Source organism: Schistocerca cancellata, chromosome 3 (genome assembly GCF_023864275.1).
Source record: "Schistocerca cancellata isolate TAMUIC-IGC-003103 chromosome 3, iqSchCanc2.1, whole genome shotgun sequence".
Classification (NCBI taxonomy): Eukaryota; Metazoa; Arthropoda; class Insecta; order Orthoptera; family Acrididae; genus Schistocerca; species Schistocerca cancellata.
Window position 1 is genome coordinate 871,132,401 of NC_064628.1, and position 20,369 is coordinate 871,152,769.

The window sequence follows — 20,369 nt, forward strand, 5'->3', positions numbered from 1 at the left end:
CGATGAAACACAGAAATTGCATCCAAATAAAAAATTCGCAATGCCAATTTGTATTGACGAGAGTAACGTCTCGGGGAGCCAGTTTTTTGGCTCTTCATTGGAGGCTCAGTGCGAGACTCCGATGCACCACAGCAGGTTTACTGTTACCCTTCGACCATGACATTGTCGATGAAACACAGAAATTGCATCCGGTTTCATTACAAAATTCGCAATGCCGACTTATGTTGACGAGAGTAACGTTTCGGGGAGTCTGTTTTTTGGCTCTTCCCTGGGGGCTCAGTGTGAGACTCCGATGCACCACAGCAGGTTTACTGTTACACTTCGACCATGACATTGACGATGAAACACAAAAATTGCATCCGGATCAATACAAAATTCACAATGCCGATTTCTGTCCACAGCAGTGTCGTTTCGAAAAGTATGTACTTTGGCTCTTCCTTGATGGCCCAGTGTTAGACTCCGATTCACCACGGCAGGTTTACTGTTACCCTTCGACCATCACATTGACGATGAAACACAGAAATTGCATCCGGTTTCATTACAAAATTCGCAATGCCGATTAATATTGATGAGAGTAACGTTTCTGGGAGTCGTTTCTTTGGGTTTTCCCTGGGGTCTCAGTGTTAGACTCCGATGCACCACAGCTGGTTTACTGTTACACTTCGACCATCACATTGACGATGAAACATAGAAATTGCATCTGGTTTCAATACAAAATTCGCAATGCCGATTTATATTGACGAGAGTAACGTTTCGAGGAGTCTTGTTTTTGGCTCTTCTCTGGGGGCTCAGTGTGAGACTCCGATGCACAACCGCAGGTTTACTGTTACCCTTCGACCATGACATTGTCGATGTAACACAAAAATTGCATCCGGATCAATACAAAATTCACAATGCCGATTTCTGTCCACAGCAGTGTCGTTTCGAAAAATATGTATTTTGGCTCTTCCTTGATGGCCCAGTGTTAGACTCCGATTCACCACGGCAGGTTTACTGTTACCCTTCGACCATCACATTGACGATGAAACACAGAAAACTGCATCCGGTTTCAATACAAAATTCGCAATGCCGATTTATATTGACGAGAGTAACGTTTCGGGGAGTCTGTTTTTTTGGGTCTTCCCTGGGGGCTCAGTATGAGATTCCGATGTACCACAGCAGGTTTGCTGTTACCCTTCGACCGTGATATTGACAATGAAACACAGAAATTGCATCCGGTTTCAATACAAAGTTCGCATTGCCGATTTATATTGACGAGAGTAATGTTTGGGAGAGTCTTTTTTTTGGCGCATGCCTGGGGGCTCAGTGTGAGACTGCGATGCACCACAGCAGGTTTACTGTTACCCTTCGACCATGACATTGACGATGAAACACAATAATAGCATCCGGATCAATACAAAATTCACAATGCCGATTTCTGTCCACAGGAATACCGTTTCGAAGAGTATGTACTTTGGCTCTTCCCTGATGGCCCAGTGATAGACTCCGATGCACCACAGCAGGTTTACTGTTACCCTTCGACCATCACATTGACGATGAAACACAAAAATTGCATCCGGTTTCATTACAAAATTCGCAATGCCGACTTATGTTGACGAGAGTAACGCTTCAGGTTGTCTGTTGTTTGGCTCTTCCCTGGGGGCTCAGTGTGTGACTCCGACGCACCACAAGAGGTTTACTCTTACCCTTCGACCATCACATTGACGATGAAAAACAGAAATTGCACCCGGTTTCAAAACAAAATTCGCAACTCCGATATCTGTCCACAGGAGTACCGTTTCGTAGAGTATGTAAATTGGCTCTTCCCTGGGGGCCCAGTGTTAGACTCCGATGCACCACAGCAGGTTTACTATTACCCTTCGACCATCACATTGACGATGAAACAAGGAAATTGCATCCGGTTTCAATACAAAATTCGCAATGCCGACTTATATTGACGAGATTAACGTTTCGGGGAGTCTGTTTTTTGGCTCTTCCCTGGGGGTTCAGTGTGAGACTCCGATGCACCACAGCAGGTTTACTGTTACCCTTCGACCATCACATTGACGATGAAACACAGAAATTGCATCCGGTTTCAATACAAAATTCGCAATGCCGATTAATATTCACTAGAGTAACGCTTCATGGAGTCTGTTTTTTGGCTCTTCCCTGGGGGCTCAGTGTGAGACTCCGATGCACCACAGCAGGTTTACTGTTACCCTTCGACCATCACATTGACTATGAAACACAGAAATTGCATCCGGTATCAATACAAAATTCGCAATGACGATTTCTCTCCACAAGAGTACCGTTTCGAAGAATATGTAGTTTGGCTCTTCCCTAGGGGGCCCAGTGTTAGACTCCGATGCAACACAGCAGGTTTACTGTTACCTTCGACCATCACATTGACGATGAAACAAAGAAATTGCATCCGGTTTCGATACAAAATTCGCAATGCCGACTTATGTTGACGAGAGTAACGTTTCGGGGAGTCTGTATTTTGGCTCTTCCATGGGGGCTCAGTGTGAGACTCCGATGCACCACAGCAGGTTTACAGTTACCCTTCGACCATCACATTGACGATGAAACAAAGAAATTGCATCGGGATCAATACAAAATTCGCAATGCCGATTTATATTGACGAGAGTAACGTTACGATGAGTCTGTTTTTTGGCTTTTCCCTGGGGGCTCAGTGTGAGACTCCGATGCACCGCAGCATGATTACTGTTACCCTTCGACCATCACATTGACGATGAAACACAGAAATAACATCCGGTTACAATACAAAATTCGCAATGCCGATTTATATTGGCGAGAGCAACTTTTCGGGGAGTGTTTAGTGGCTCATCCCTGGGGGCTGCCAGTGTGAGACTCCGATGCACCTCAGCAGGTTTACTGTTACCCTTCGACCATCACATTGACGATGAAACACAGAAATTGCATCCGGTTTCAATACAAAATTCGCAATGCCGATTTATATTGACGAGAGTAATGTTTCAGGCAGACTGTTTTTTGGCTCTTCCATGGGGGCTCAGTGTGAGACTCCGATGCACCACAGCAGGTTTACTGTTACCCTTCGACCATCACATTGACGATGAAACAAAGAAATTGCATCGGGATCAATACAAAATTCGCAATGCCGATTTATATTGACGAGAGTAAAGTTTCGGGGAGTCTGTTTTTTGGCGCTTCCCTGGGGGCACAGTGTGAGACTCCGATGCACCTCAGCAGGTTTACTGTTACCCTCCGACTATCACATTGACGATGAAACACAGAAATTGCATCCGGTTTCAATACAAAATTCGCAATGCCGGTTATATTGACGAGAGTAACGTTTCGGGGAGTCTGTTCTTTGGCTCTTCGCTGGGGACTCAGTGTGAGACTCCGATGCACCATAGAAGGTTTACTGTTACCCTTCGACCATCACATTGACGATGATACACTGAAATTGCAATAGGTTTCAATACAAAATTCGCAATGCCGGAATATATTGACGAGAGTAACGTTTCGTGGAGTCTGTTTTTTGTCACTTGCCTGGGGGCTCAGTGTGAGACTCCGATGCACCACAGCAAGTTTACTGTTACCCTTCGACCATCTCATTGACGACGAAACACAGAAATTGCATCCGGTATCAATACAAGATTCCCAATGCCGATTTATATTGACGAGAGTAACGTTTCGGGGAGTCTGTTTTTGGCTCTTCCCTGGGGGCTCAGTGTGAGACTCCGATGCCTCACAGCAGGTTTACTGTAACCCTTCGACCATCACATTGACGATGAAACACAGAAATTGCATCCGGTTTCAATACAAAATTCGCAATGCCGACTTATATTGACGAGAGAAACGTTTTGGGGAGTCTGTTTTCTGGCTCTTCCCTGGGGGCTGAGTGTGAGACTCCGATGCACCACAGCAGGTTTACTGTTACCCTTTGACCATCACATTGACGATGAAACACAGAAATTGCATCCGGTTTCAATATAAAATTCGCAATGCCGATTTCTGTCCACAGGAGTACCGTTTCGAAGAGTATGAGGTTTGGCTCTTCCCTGGGCACCCAGTGTTAGACTCCGATGCATCACAGCAGGTTTACTGTTACCCTTCGACCTTCTTATTGACGATGAAACACAGAAATTGCATCCAGTTTCAATACAAAATTCGCAATGCCAATTTGTATTGACGAGAGTAACGTCTCGGGGAGCCTGTTGTTTGGCTCTTCATTGGAGGCTCAGTGTGAGACTCCGATGCACCACAGCAGGTTTACTGTTACCCTTCGACCATGACATTGTCGATGAAACCCAGAAATTGCATGCGGTTTCATTACAAAATTCGCAATGCCGATTTATGTTGACGAGAGTAACGTTTCGGCGAGTCTGTTTTTTGGCTCTTCCCTGGGGGCTCAGTGTGAGACACCGATCCACACCAGCAGGTTTACTGTTACCCTTCGACCATGACATTGTCGATGAAACACAGAAATTGCAACCGGTATCAATACAAAATTCGCAATGACGATTTCTCTCCACAAGAGTACCGTTTCGAAGAGTATGTAGTTTGGCTCTTCCCTGGGGGCCCAGTGTTAGACTCCGATGCAACACAGCAGGTTTACTGTTACCCTTCGACCAAGACATTGACGAAGAAGCACAGAAATTGCATCCGGATCAATACAAAATTCACAATGCCGATTTCTGTCGACAGGAGTACCGTTTCGAAGAGTATGTACTTTGGCTCTTCCCTGGGGGCCAAGTGTTAGACTCCGATGCATCACTGCAGGTTTACTGTTACCCTTCGACCATCACATTGACGATAAAACACAGAAATTGCATGCGGTATCATTACAAAATTCGCAATGCCAATTTCTGTCCACAGGAGACCCGTTTCGAAGAGTATGTAGTTGGCTCTTCCCTGGGGGCTCCGTATTAGGCTCCGATGCACCACAGCAGGTTTACTGTTACCCTTCGACCATCACATTGACGATGAAACACAGAAATTGCATCCGGTTTCAATACAAAATTCGCAATGCCGATTTATATTGACGAGAGTAACGTTTCGGGGAGTCTGTTTTTTGGCTCTTCCCTGAGGGCTGTGAGACTCCGATGCACCACAGCAAGTTTACTGTTACCCTTCGACCATCACATAGACGATGAAACTCAGAAATTGCATCCGGTTTCAATAGAAAATTCCCAATGCCTATTTATATTGACGAGAGTAACGTTTTGGGGAGTCTGTTTTTTGGCTCTTCCCTGGGGGCTCAGTGTGTGACTCCGATGCACCACAGCAGGTTTACTGTTACCCTTCGACCATCACATTGACGATGACACACAGAAATTGCATCCGGCATCAATACAAAATTCGCAGTGCCGATTTCCGTCCACAGGAGTACCGTTGCGGAGAGTATGTACTTTGGCTCTTCCCTAGGGGCCCAGTGTTAGACTCCGATGCACCAGAGCAGGTTTACTGTTACCCTTCGACCATCACATTGACGATGAAACACAGAAATTGCATCCGGTTTCAATACAAAATTCGCAATGCCGATTTATATTGACGAGAGTAACGTTTCGGGGAGTCTGTTTTTTGGCTCTTCCCTGAGGGCTGTGAGACTCCGATGCACCACAGCAAGTTTACCGTTACCCTTCGACCATCACATAGACGATGAAACTCAGAAATTGCATCCGGTTTCAATAGAAGATTCCCAATGCCTATTTATATTGACGAGAGTAACGTTTTGGGGAGTCTGTTTTTTGGCTCTTCCCTGGGGGCTCAGTGTGAGACTCCGATGCACCAGAGCAGGTTTACTGTTACCCTTCGACCATCACATTGACGATGAAACACAGAAATTGCATCCGGTTTCAATACAAAATTCGCAATGCCGATTTATATTGACGAGAGTAAAGTTTCGGGTTGTCTGTTCTTTGGTTCTTCCCTGGGGGCTCTGTGTGAGACTCTGATGCACCACTGCAGGCTTACTGTTACCCTTCGTCCATCACATTGACGATGAAACACAGAAATTTCATCCGGTTTCAATACAAAATTCGCAATGCCGAATTATATTGACGAGAATAACGTTTCGGGGAGTCTGTTTTTTCGCTCTTCCCAGGGGGCTCAGTGTAAGACTCCGATGCACCACAGCAGGTTTATTGTTACCCTTCGACCATCAAATTGACGATGAAACACAGAAATTGCATCCGGTTTCAATTCAAAATTCGCAATGCCGATCTATATTGACGAGAATAACGTTTCGGGTAGTCTGTTTTTTGGCTCTTTCCTGGGGGCTCAGTGTGAGACTCCGATTCACCACAGCAGGTTTACTGTTACCCTTCGACCATAACATTGACGATGAAACACAGAAACTGCATCCCGTTTCAATACAAGATTCGTAATGCCGATTTCTGTCCACAGGAGTACCGTTTCGAAGATTATGTAGTTTGGCTTCACTCTAGGGGCCCAGTGTTAGACTCCGATGCACCACAGCAGGTTTACTGTTACCCTTCGACCATCACAGTGACGATGAAACACAGAAATTGCATCCGGTTTCAATACAAAATTCGCAATGCGGATTTATAGTGACGAGAGTAACGTTTCGTGGAGTCTGTTATTTGGCTCTTCCCCGGGGGCTCAGTGTGAGACTCCGATGCACCACAGCGGTTTTACTGTTACCCATCGACCATCACATTGACGATGAAAATCAGAAATTGCATTCGGTTTCAATACAAAATTCGCAATGCTGATTTATATTGACGAGAGGAACGTTTTGGGGAGTCCGTTTTTTGGCTCTTCCCTGGGGGCACAGTGTGAGACTCTGATGCACCACGCAGGTTTACTGTTACCCTTCGACCATCACATTGACGATGAAACACAGAAATTGCATCCGGTTTCAATACAAAATTCGCAATGCAGTTTTATATTGACGAGAGTAACATTTCGGGGAGTCTGTTATTTGGCTCATTCCTGGGGGCTCAGTGTGAGACTCCGATGCACCACAGCAGGTTTACGGTCACCCTCCGACCATCACATTGACGATTAAACACAGAAATTGCAACCGGTTTCAATACAAAATTCGCAATGCCGATTTATATTGACGAGAGTAATGTTTCGGGGAATATGTTTTTTGGCTCTTCCCTGAAGCTCAATGTGAGACCCCGATGCACCAGAGCAGGATTACTGTTACCCTTCGACCATTACACAATAACGATGAGACACAGAAACTACATCCGGTTTCAATACGAAATTCGCAATGCCGATTTATATTGACGGGAGTAACGTTTCTGGGTGTCTGTTCTTTGGCTCTTCCCAGGGGGCTCAGTGTGAGACACCGATGCACCACAGCATGTTTACAGTTTCCCTTCGACCATCACATTGACGATAAAAAACACAAATTGCATCCGGTTCCAATACAAAATTCGCAATGCCGATTTATATTGACGAGAGTAACGTTTCGGGGAGACTGTTCCTTGGCTCTTTCATGGGGGCTCAGTGTGAGACTCCATTGTACCACAGCAGGATTACTGTTACCCTTCGACAATCATATTGACGATGAAACACAGAAATTGCATCCGGTTTCAATACAAAATTCGCAATGCCGATTTATATTGACGAGAGTAACGTTTCGGGGAATCTGTTTTTAGGCTCATCCCTGGGGGCTCAGTGTGAGACTCCGATGCACCACAGCAGGTTTACTGTTACCCTCCGACCATCACATTGACGATGAAACACAGAAATTGCATCCGGTTTCAATACAAAATTCGCAATGCCGATTTAAATTGACGAGAGTAACGTTTCGGGGAATCTTTTTTTAGGCTCTTCCCTGGGGGCTCAGTGTGGGAATCCGATGCACCACAGCAGGTTTACTGTTAATCTTCGACCATCACATTGACGATGAAACACAGAAATTGCATCCGGTATCAATACAAAATTCGCAATGCTGATTTATATTGACGATAGTAACGTTTCAGGGAGTGTGTTTTTTGGCTCTTTCCAGGGGCTCAGTGTGAGACTCCGATTCACAACAGCAGGTTTACTGTTACCCTTCGACCATGACATTGACGATGAAACACAGAAATTGCATCAGGTTTCAATACAAAATTCGCAATGCTGATTTATATTGACAATACTAACGTTTCGGAGAGTCTGTTTTTTGGATTTTCCCTGGGGAACAGTGTGAGATTCCGATGCACCACAGCAGGTTTACTGTTACCCTCCGACCATCACATTGACGATGAAACACAGAAATTGCATCCGGATCAATACAAAATTTGCAATGCCGATTTATATTGACGAGAGTAACGTTTCGGGGAGTCTGTTTTTTGGCTATTCCCTGGGGGCTCAGTGTGAGACTCCGATGCACCACAGCAGGTTTACTGTTACCTTTTGACCTTCACATTGATTATGAAACACAGAAATTGCAACCGGATCATAAAAAATTAACAATGCCGATTTCTGTCCACAGGAGTACCGTTACGAAGGGTATGTACTTTGGCTCTTCCCTGGGGGCCCAGTGTTAGACTCCGATGCACCTCAGCAGGTTTACTGTTACCCTTCGACTATCATATTGACGATGAAACACAGAAATTGCATCCGGATCAATAAAAAATTCACTATGCCGATTTCTTTCCACAGGAGTACCGTTTCGAACAGTATGTACTTTAGCTCTTCCCTGGGGGCCCTCTGTTAGTCTCCGATGCACCACAGCAGATTTAATGTTACCCTTCGACCATCACTTTGACGATGAAACACGGAGATTCCATCCGGTTTCAATACAAAATTCGCAAGCCAATTTATATTCACGAGAGTATCGTTTCGGGGAGTCAGTTTTTTGGCTCTTCCCTGGGGGCTCGTTGTGTGACTCCGATGCACCACAGCAACTTTACTGTTACCCTTCGACCAAGTCATTGACGATGAAACACAGAAATTGCATCCGGATCAATACATAATTCACAATGCCGATTTCTGTCCACAGGAGTACCGTTTCGAAGAGAATGTAATTTGGCTCTTCCCTGGGGGCCACGTGTTAGACTCCGATACACCACTGCAGGTTTACTGTTAACCTTCGACCATCACATTGACGATAAAACACAGAAATTACATCCGGTATCATTACAAAATTCGCAATGCCAATATCTGTCCGCAGGAGTACCGTTTCGAAGAATAAGTAGTTTGGCTCTTCCCTTGGGGCCCCGTGTTAGACTCCGATGCACCACAGCAGGTTTACTGTTACCCTTCGACCATCACAATAACGATGAAACACAGAAATTGCATCCGGTTTCAATACGAAATTGGCAATGCCGATTTATATTGACGAGAGTAACGATTCTGGGAGCCTGTTTTTCGGCTCTTCCCAGGGGGCTCAGTGTGAGACTCCGATGCACCACAGCAGGTTTACAGTTACCCTTCGATCATCATATTGACGATGAAACACAGAAATTGCATCCGGATCAATACAAAATTCACAATGCCGATTTCTTTCCACAGGAGTACCGTTTCGAAGAGTATGTACTTTGGCTCTTCCCTAGGGTCCCAGTGTTAGACTCCGATGCACCAGAGCAGGTTTACTGTTACCCTTCGACCATCACATTGACGATGAAATACAGAAATTGCATCCGGTTTCAATACAAAATTCGCAATGCCGATTTATATTGACGAGAGTAAAGTTTCGGGTTGTCTGTTCTTTGGTTCTTCCCTGGGGGCTCTGTGTGAGACTCTGATGCACCACTGCAGGTTTACTGTTACCCTTCATCCATCACATTGACGATGAAACACAGAAATTGCATCAGGTTTCAATACAAAATTCGCAATGCCGATTTATATTGACGAGAGTAACATTTATGGGAGTCTGTATTTTGGCTCATTCCTGGGGGCTCAGTGTGAGACTCCGATGCACCACAGCAGGTTTACGGTCACCCTCCGACCATCACATTGACGATTAAACACAGAAATTGCAACCGGTTTCCATACAAAATTCGCAATGCCGATTTATATTGACGATAGTAACGTTTCGGGGAGTCTGTTTTTTGGCTCTTCCCTGAAGCTCAGTGTGAGACCCCGATGCACCACAGCAGGATTACTGTTACCCTTCGACCATCACAAAAACGATGAAACACAGAAATTACATTCGGTTTCAATACGAAATTCGCAATGCCGATTTATATTGACGGGAGTAACGTTTCTGGGAGTTTGTTCTTTGGCTCTTCCCAGGGGGCTCAGTGCGAGACTCCGATGCACCACAGCAGGTTTACAGTTACCATTCGACCATGACATTGACGATGAAACCCAGAAATTGCATCCGGTTTCAATACAACATTCGCAATGTCGATTTATATTGACGAGAGTAACGTTTCGGGGAGTCTGTTTTTTGGCTCTTCCCTGGGGGCTCAGTGTGAGACTCCGATGCACCACAGCAGATTTACTGTTACCATTCGACCATGACATTGACGATGAAACCCAGAAATTGCATCCGGTTTCAATACAAAATTCGCAACGCCGATTTATTTTGACGAGAGTAACGTTTCGGGGAGTCTGTTCTGTAACTCTTATTTGGGGGCTCAGTGTGAGACTCCGATGCACCACAGCAGGTTTACTGTTACCCTTCGACCATCACATTGACGATGAAAAACAGAGATAGCATCCGGTTTCAATACAAAATTCGCAATGCCGATTTATATTGACGAGAGTAACGTTTCGGGGAGGCAGTTATTTGGCTCTTTCCTGGGGGCTCAGTGTGAGTCTCCGATGCACCACAGCAGGTTTACTGTTACGCTCCGACCATCACATTGACGATGAAACACAGAAATTGCATCCGGATCAATACAAAATTCTCAATGCTGATTTCTTTCCACAGGAGTACCGTTTCGAAGAGTATGTACTTTGGCTCTTCCCTAGGGGCCCAGTGTTAGACTCCGATGCACCAGAGCAGGTTTGCTGTTACCCTTCGACCATCACATTGACGATGAAACACAGAAATTGCATCCGGTTTCAATACAAAATTCGCAATGCCGATTTATATTGACGAGAGTAAAGTTTCGGGTTCTCTGTTCTTTGGTTCTTCCCTGGGGGCTCTGTGTGAGACTCTGATGCACCACTGCAGGTTTACTGTTACCCTTCGTCTAGCACATTGACGATGAAACACAGAAATAGCATCCGGATTCAATACAAAATTCGCAATGCCGATTTATATTGACGAGAGTAACATTTCGGGGAGCCTGTTATTTGGCTCATTCCTGGGGGCTCAGTGTGAGACTCCGATGCACCACAGCAGGTTTACGGTCACCCTCCGACCATCACATTGACGATTAAACACAGAAATTGCAACCGGTTTCCATACAAAATTCGCAATGCCGATTTATATTGACGAGGGTAACGTTTCGGGGAGACTGATTTTTGGCTCTTCCCTGTGCTCAGTGTGAGACCCCGATGCACCAGAGCAGGATTACTGTTACCCTTCGACCATCACAATAACGATGAAACACAGAAATTACATCCGGTTTCAATACGAAATTCGCAATGCCGATTTATATTGACGGGAGTAACGTTTCTGGGAGTCTGTTCTTTGGCTCTTCCCAGGGGGCTCAGTGTGAGACTCCGATGCACCACAGCAGGTTTACAGTTACCCTTCGACCATCACATTGACGATGAAACACAGAAATTGCATCCGGTTCAAATACAAAATTCGCAATGCCGATTTATATTGACGAGAGTAACGTTTCGGGGAGACTGTTCCTTGGCAATTTCATGGGGGCTCAGTGTGAGACTCCGTTGCACCACAGTAGGTTTACTGTTACCCTTCGACCATCACATTGACGATGAAACACAGAAATTGCATCCGGTTTCAATACAAAATTCGCAACGCCGATTTATTTTGACGAGAGTAACGTTTCGGGGAGTCTGTTCTGTAACTCTTATTTGGGGGCTCAGTGTGAGACTCCGATGCACCACAGCAGGTTTACTGTTACCCTCGACCATCACATTGACGATGAGACACAGATATTGCATCCGGTTTCAATACAAAATTCGCAATGCCGATTTATATTGACGAGAGTAACGTTTCGGGGAGTCAGTTATTTGGCTCGTCCCTGGGGGCTCAGTGTGAGACTCCAATGCACCACAGCAGGTATACTGTTACCCTTCGACCATCACATTGACGATGAAAAACAGAGATTGCATCCGGTTTCAATACAAAATTCGCAATGCCGATTTATATTGACGAGAGTAACGTTTCGGGGAGTCAGTTATTTGGCTCTTCCCTGGGGGCTCAGTGTGAGACTCCAATGCACCACAGCAGATTTACTGTTACCCTTCGACCATCACGTTGACGATGAAACACAGAAATTGCATCCGGTTTCAATAGAAAATTCGCAATGCCGATTTGTATTGACGAGAGTAACGTTTCGGGGAATCTGTTTTTAGTTTCTTCCCTGGGGGCTCAGTGTGAGACTCCGATGCACCAAAGCAGGTTTACTGTTACCCTTCGACCATCACATTGACGATGAAACACAGAAATTGCTTCCGGTTTCAATACAAAATTCGCGATGCCGATATATATTGACGAGAGTAACAATTCGGGGAGTCTGTTTTATGGCTCTTCCCTGGGGGCTTAGTGTGACTTTCCAATGCACCACAGCAGGTTTACTGTTACCCTTCGACCATCACATTGACGATGAATTTGAGAAACTGCATCCCGTTTCAATACAAGATTCGCAATGCCGATTTCTGTCCACAGGAGTACCGTTTCGAAGAGTATGTAGTTTGGCTCTACTCTAGGGGCCCAGTGTTAGACTCCGATGCACCACAGCAGGTTTACTGCTACCTTTCGACCATCACATTGACGATGAAACACAGAAATTGCTTCCGGTTTCAATACAAAATTCGCAATGCTGATTTATATTGACGAGAGTAACGTTTCGGGGAGTCTGTTTTTTGGCTCTTCCCTGGGGGCTCAGTGTGAGACTCCGATGCACCACAGCAGATTTACTGTTACCATTCGACCATGACATTGACGATGAAACCCAGAAATTGCATCCGGTTTCAATACAAAATTCGCAACGCCGATTTATTTTGACGAGAGTAACGTTTCGGGGAGTCTGTTCTGTAACTCTTATTTGGGGGCTCAGTGTGAGACTCCGATGCACCACAGCAGGTTTACTGTTACCCTTCGACCATCACATTGACGATGAAAAACAGAGATAGCATCCGGTTTCAATACAAAATTCGCAATGCCGATTTATATTGACGAGAGTAACGTTTCGGGGAGGCAGTTATTTGGCTCTTCCCTGGGGGCTCAGTGTGAGACTCCAATGCACCACAGCAGGTTTACTGTTACCCTTCGACCATCACATTGACGATGAAACACAGAAATTGCATCCGGTTCCAATACAAAATTCGCAATGCCAATTTATATTGACGAGAGTAACGTTTCGGGGAGACTGTTTCTTGGCTCTTTCCTGGGGGCTCAGTGTGAGTCCCCGATGCACCACAGCAGGTTTACTGTTACGCTCCGACCATCACATTGACGATGAAACACAGAAATTGCATCCGGATAAATACAAAATTCACAATGCTGATATCTTTCCACAGGAGTACCTTTTCGAAGAGTATGTACTTTGGCTCTTCCCTAGGGGCCCAGTGTTAGACTCCGATGCACCAGAGCAGGTTTGCTGTTACCCTTCGACCATCACATTGACGATGAAACACAGAAATTGCATCCGGTTTCAATACAAAATTCGCAATGCCGATTTATATTGACGAGAGTAAAGTTTCGTGTTGTCTGTTCTTTGGTTCTTCCCTGGGGGCTCTGTGTGAGACTCTGTTGCACCACTGCAGGTTTACTGTTACCCTTCGTCTAGCACATTGACGATGAAACACAGAAATAGCATCCGGTTTCAATACAAAATTCGCAATGCCGATTTATATTGACGAGAGTAACATTTCGGGGAGCCTGTTTTTTGGCTTATCCCTGGGGGCTCAGTGTGAGACTCCGATGCACCACAGCAGGTTTACGGTCACCCTCCGACCATCACATTGACGATTAAACACAGAAATTGCAACCGGTTTCCATACAAAATTCGCAATGCCGATTTATATTGACGAGTGTAACGTTTCGGGGAGTATGATTTTTGGCTCTTCCCTGAAGCTCAGTGTGAGACCCCGATGCACCAGAGCAGGATTACTGTTACCCTTCGACCATCACAATAACGATGAAACACAGAAATTACATCCGGTTTCAATACGAAATTCGCAATGCCGATTTATATAGACGGGAGTAACGTTTCTGGGAGTCTGTTCTTTGGCTCTTCCCAGGGGGCTCAGTGTGAGACTCCGATGCACCACAGCAGGTTTACAGTTACCCTTCGACCATCACATTGACGATGAAACACAGAAATTGCATCCGGTTCAAATACAAAATTCGCAATGCCGATTTATATTGACGAGAGTAACTTTTCGGGGAGACTGTTCCTTGGCAATTTCATGGGGGCTCAGTGTGAGACTCCGTTGCACCACAGTAGGTTTACTGTTACCCTTCGACCATCACATTGACGATGAAACACAGAAATTGCATCCGGTTTCAATACAAAATTCGCAACGCCGATTTATTTTGACGAGAGTAACGTTTCGGGGAGTCTGTTCTGTAACTCTTATTTGGGGGCTCAGTGTGAGACTCCGATGCACCACAGCAGGTTTACTGTTACCCTTCGACCATCACATTGACGATGAGACACAGATATTGCATCCGGTTTCAATACAAAATTCGCAATGCCGATTTATATTGACGAGAGTAACGTTTCGGGGAGTCAGTTATTTGGCTCTTCCCTGGGGGCTCAGTGTGAGACTCCAATGCACCTCAGCAGATTTACTGTTACCCTTCGACCATCACGTTGACGATGAAACACAGAAATTGCATCCGGTTTCAATAGAAAATTCGCAATGCCGATTTATATTGACGAGAGTAACGTTTCGGGGAATCTGTTTTTAGTTTCTTCCCTGGGGGCTCAGTGTGAGACTCCGATGCATCAAAGCAGGTTTACTGTTACCCTTCGACCATCACATTGACGATGAAACACAGAAATTGCTTCCGGTTTCAATACAAAATTCGCGATGCCGATATATATTGACGAGAGTAACAATTCGGGGAGACTGTTTTATGGCTCTTCCCTGGGGGCTTAGTGTGACTTTCCAATGCACCACAGCAGGTTTACTGTTACCCTTCGACCATCACATTGACGATGAAACTGAGAAACTGCATCCCGTTTCAATACAAGATTCGCAATGCCGATTTCTGTCCACAGGAGTACCGTTTCGAAGAGTATGTAGTTTGCCTCTACTCTAGGGGCCCAGTATTAGACTCCGATGCACCACAGCAGGTTTACTGCTACCTTTCGACCATCACATTGACGATGAAACACAGAAATTGCATCCGGTATCAGTACAAAATTCGCAATGCTGATTTATATTGACGATAGTAACCTTTCGGGGAGTGTGTTTTCTGGCTCTTTCCTGGGGGCTCAGTGTGAGACTCCGATTCACCACAGCAGGTTTACTGTTACCCTTCGACCATCACATTGATGATGAAACACAGAAGTTGCATCCGGTTTCAATACAGAATTCGCAATGCCGATATGTATTGACGAGAGTAACTATTCGGGGAGACTGTTTTTTGGCTCTTCCCTGGGGGCTTAGTGTGAGTTTCCAATGCCCACAGCAGGTTTACAGTTACCCTTCGACCATCACATTGACGATGAAACACAGAAACTGCATCTCGTTTCAATACAAGATTCGCAATGCCGATTTAAATTGACGACGGTAACGTTTCGGGGAGTCGTTCTTTTGGCTCATCCCTGGGAGCTCAGTGTGGGACTCCGATGCAACACAGCAGGTTTACTGTTACCCTTCGACCATCACATTGACGATGAAACACAGAAACTGCATCCCGTTTAAATACAAGATTCGCAATGCCGATTTCTGTCCACAGGAGTACCGTTTAGAAGAGTATGTAGTTTGGCTCTACTCTAGGGGCCCAGTGTTAGACTCCGATGCACCAGAGCAGGTTTACTGTTACCCTTCGACCATCACATTGGCGATGAAACGTAGAATTTGCATCCGGTTTCAATACGAAATTCGCAATGACGATTTAAATTGATGAGAGTAACGTTTCGGGGAGTCTGTCTTTGGCTCATTCCTGGGGGCTCAGTGTGAGACTCCGATGCACCACTGCAGGTTTACTGTTACCCTTCGTCCAGCACATTGACGATGAAACACAGAAATAGCATCCGGTTTCAATACAAAATTCGCAATGCCGATTTATATTGACGAGAGTAACATTTCGGGGAGTCTGTTTTTTGGCTCATTCCTGGGGGCTCAGTGTGAGACTCCGATGCACCACAGCAGGTTTACTGTTACCCTTAGACCATCACATTGACGATGAAAAACAGAGATAGCATCCGGTTTCAATACAAAATTCGCAATGCCGATTTATATTGACGAGAGTAACGCTCGGGGAGGCAGTTATTTGGCTCTTCCCTGGGGGCTCAGTGTGAGACTCCAATGCACCACAGCAGGTTTACTGTTACCCTTCGACTATCACATTGACGATGAAACACAGAAATTGCATCCGGTTTCAATACAATATACGCAATGCCGATTTATATTGACGAGAGTAACGTTTCGGGGAATCTGTTTTTAGGCTCTTCCCTGCGGGCTCAGTGTGGGACTCCGATGCACCAAAGCAGGTTTACTGTTACCCATCGATCATCACATTGACGATGAAACACAGAAATTGCATCCAGTTCCAATACAAAATTTGCAATGCCAATTAATATTGACGAGAGTAACGTTTCGGGGAGACTGTTCCTTGGCTCTTTCCTGGGGGCTCAGTGTGAGTCTCCGATGCACCACAGCAGGTTTACTGTTACGCTCCGACCATCACATTGACGATGAAACACAGAAATTGCATCCGGATCAATACAAAATTCACAATGCTGATTTCTTTCCAAAGGAGTACCGTTTCGAAGAGTATGTACTTTGGCTCTTCCCTAGGGGCCCAGTGTTAGACTCCGATGCACCAGAGCAGGTTTGCTGTTACCCTTCGACCATCACATTGACGATGAAACAGAGAAATTGCATCCGGTTTCAATACAAAATTCGCAATGCCGATTTATATTGACGAGAGTAAAGTTTCGGGTTGTCTGTTCTTTGGTTCTTCCCTGGGGGCTCTGTGTGAGACTCTGATGCACCACTGCAGGTTTACTGTTACCCTTCGTCCAGCACATTGACGATGAAACACAGAAATAGCATCCGGTTTCAATACAAAATTCGCAATGCCGATTTATATTGACGAGAGTAACATTTCGGGGAGTCTGTTTTTTTGGCTCATTCCTGGGGGCTCAGTGTGAGACTCCGATGCACCACAGCAGGTTTACGGTCACCCTCCGACCATCACATTGACGATTAAATACAGAAATTGCAACCGGTTTCCATACAAAATTCGCAATGCCGATTTATATTGACGAGAGTAACGTTTCGGGGAGTCTGATTTTTGGCTCTTCCCTGAAGCTCAGTGTGAGACCCCGATGCACCAGAGCAGGATTACTGTTACCCTTCGACCATCACAATAACGATGAAACACAGAAATTACATCCGGTTTCAATACGAAATTCGCAATGCCGATTTATATTGACGGGAGTAACGTTTCTGGGAGTCTGTTCTTTGGCTCTTCCCAGGGGGCTCAGTGTGAGACTCCGATGCACCACAGCAGGTTTACAGTTACCCTTCGACCATCACATTGACGATGAAACACAGAAATTGCATCCGGTTCAAATACAAAATTCGCAATGCCGATTTATATTGACGAGAGTAACGTTTCGGGGAGACTGTTCCTTGGCTCTTTCATGGGGGCTCAGTGTGAGACTCCGTTGCACCACAGTAGGTTTACTGTTACCCTTCGACCATCACATTGACGATGAGACACAGATATTGCATCCGGTTTCAATACAAAGTTCGCAATGCCGATTCATATTGACGAGAGTAACGTTTTGGGGAGTAAGTTATTTGGCTCGTCCCTGGGGGTTCAGTGTGAGACTCCAATGTACCACAGCAGGTTTACTGTTACCCTTCGACCATCACATTGACGATGAAAAACAGAGATTGCATCCGGTTTCAATATAAAATTCACAATGCCGATTTATATTGACGAGAGTAACGTTTCGGGGAGTCAGTTATTTGGCTCTTCCCTGGGGGCTCAGTGTGAGACTCCAATGCACCACAGCAGGTTTACTGTTACCCTTCGACCATCACGTTGACGATGAAACACAGAAATTGAATCCGGTTTCAATAGAAAATTCGCAATGCCGATTTATATTGACGAGAGTAACGTTTCGGGGAATCTGTTTTTAGTTTCTTCCCTGGGGGCTCAGTATGAGACTCCGATGCACCAAAGCAGGTTTACTGTTACCCTTCGACCATCACATTGACGATGAAACACAGAAATTGCTTCCGGTTTCAATACAAAATTCGCAATGCCGATATATATTGACGAGAGTAACAATTCGGGGAGTCTGTTTTTTGGCTCTTCCCTGGGGGCTTAGTGTGACTTTCCAATGCACCACAGCAGGTTTACTGTTACCCTTCGACCATCACATTGACGATGAAACACAGAAACTGCATCCCGTTTCAATACAAGATTCGCAATGCCATGCCGATTTCTGTCCACAGGAGTACCGTTTAGAAGAGTATGTAGTTTGGCTCTACTCTAGGGGCCCAGTGTGAGACTCCGATGAACCACAGCAGGTTTACTGTTACCCTTCGACCAACACATTGACGATGAAACACAGAAATTGCATCCGGTTTCAATACAAAATTCGCAATGCCGATATATATTGACGAGAGTAACAATTCGGGGAGACTGTTTTTTGGCTCTTCCCTGGGGGCTTAGAGTGAGTTTCCAATGCACCACAGCAGGTTTACTGTTACCCTTCGACCATCTTATTGGCGATGAAACACAGAAATTGCATCCCTTTTCTATACAAGATTCGCAATGCCGATTTATGTCCACAGGAACTCCGTTTCGAGGAGCATGTAGTTTGGCTTTACCCTGGGGGCCCAGTGTTAGACTCCGATGCACCACAGCAGGTTTACTGTTACTCTTCGACCATCACATTGACGATGAAACACAGAAATTGCATCCGGTTTCAATACAAAATTCGCAATGCCGATTTATATTGACGAGAGTAACGTTCCGGGGAGTCTGTTTTTTGGCTCATTCCTGGGGGCTCAGTGTGAGACTCCGATGCACCACAGCAGGTTTACGGTAACCCTTCGACCATCACATTGACGTTGAAACACAGAAATTGCATCCGGTTTATATACAAAATTCGCAATGCCGATTTATTTTGACGACAGTAACGTTTCGGGGAGTCTGATATTTGGCTATTTCCTGGGGGCTCAGTGTGAGACTCCGATGCACCACAGCAGGTTTACAGTCTCCCTTCGACCATCGCATTGACGATGAAACACAGAAATTGCATCTGGTTCCAATACAAAATTCGCAATGCCGATTTATATTGACGAGAGTAACGTTTCGGGGAGACTGTTTCTTGGCTCATCCCTGGGGGCTCATTGTGAGACTCCGTTGCACCACAGTCGGTTTACTGTTACCCTTCGACCACCACATTGACGATGAAACTTAGAAATTGCATCCGGTTTCAATACAAAATTCGCAATGCCGATTTAAATTGACGAGAGTAACGTTTCGGGGAGTCTGTTTTTTGGCTCCTTTTTGGGGGCTCAGTGTGAGACTCCTATGCACCACAGCAGGTTTACTGTTACCCTTCGACCATCACATTGACGATGAAACACAGAAATTGCATCCGGTTTCAATACAAAATTCGCAATGCCGATTTATTTTGACGAGAGTAACGTTTTGGGGAGTCTGTTCTGTTACTTTTATTTGGGGGCTCAGTGTGAGACACCGATGCAGCACAGCCGATTTACTGTTACCCTTCGACTATCACATTGACGTTGAGACACAGATATTGCATCCGGTTTCAATACAAAATTCGCAATGCCGATTTCTGTCAACAGGAGTACCGTTTCGGAGAGTATATAGTTTGTCACTTCCCTGGGGGATCAGTGTTAGACTCCGATGCACCACAGCAGGTTTACTGTTACCCTTCCACCATCACATTGACGATGAAATACAGAAATTGCATTCGGTTTCAATACAAAATTCGCAATGCAGATATATATAGACGAGAGTAACGTTTCGGGGAGTCTGTTATTCGGCTTTTTTCTGGGTGTTCTGTGTGAGACTCCGATGCACCACAGCAGGTTTACTGTTACCCTTCAACCATCACATTGACGATGAAACACAGAAATTGCATCCGGTATCAATACAAAATTCGCAATGCCGATTT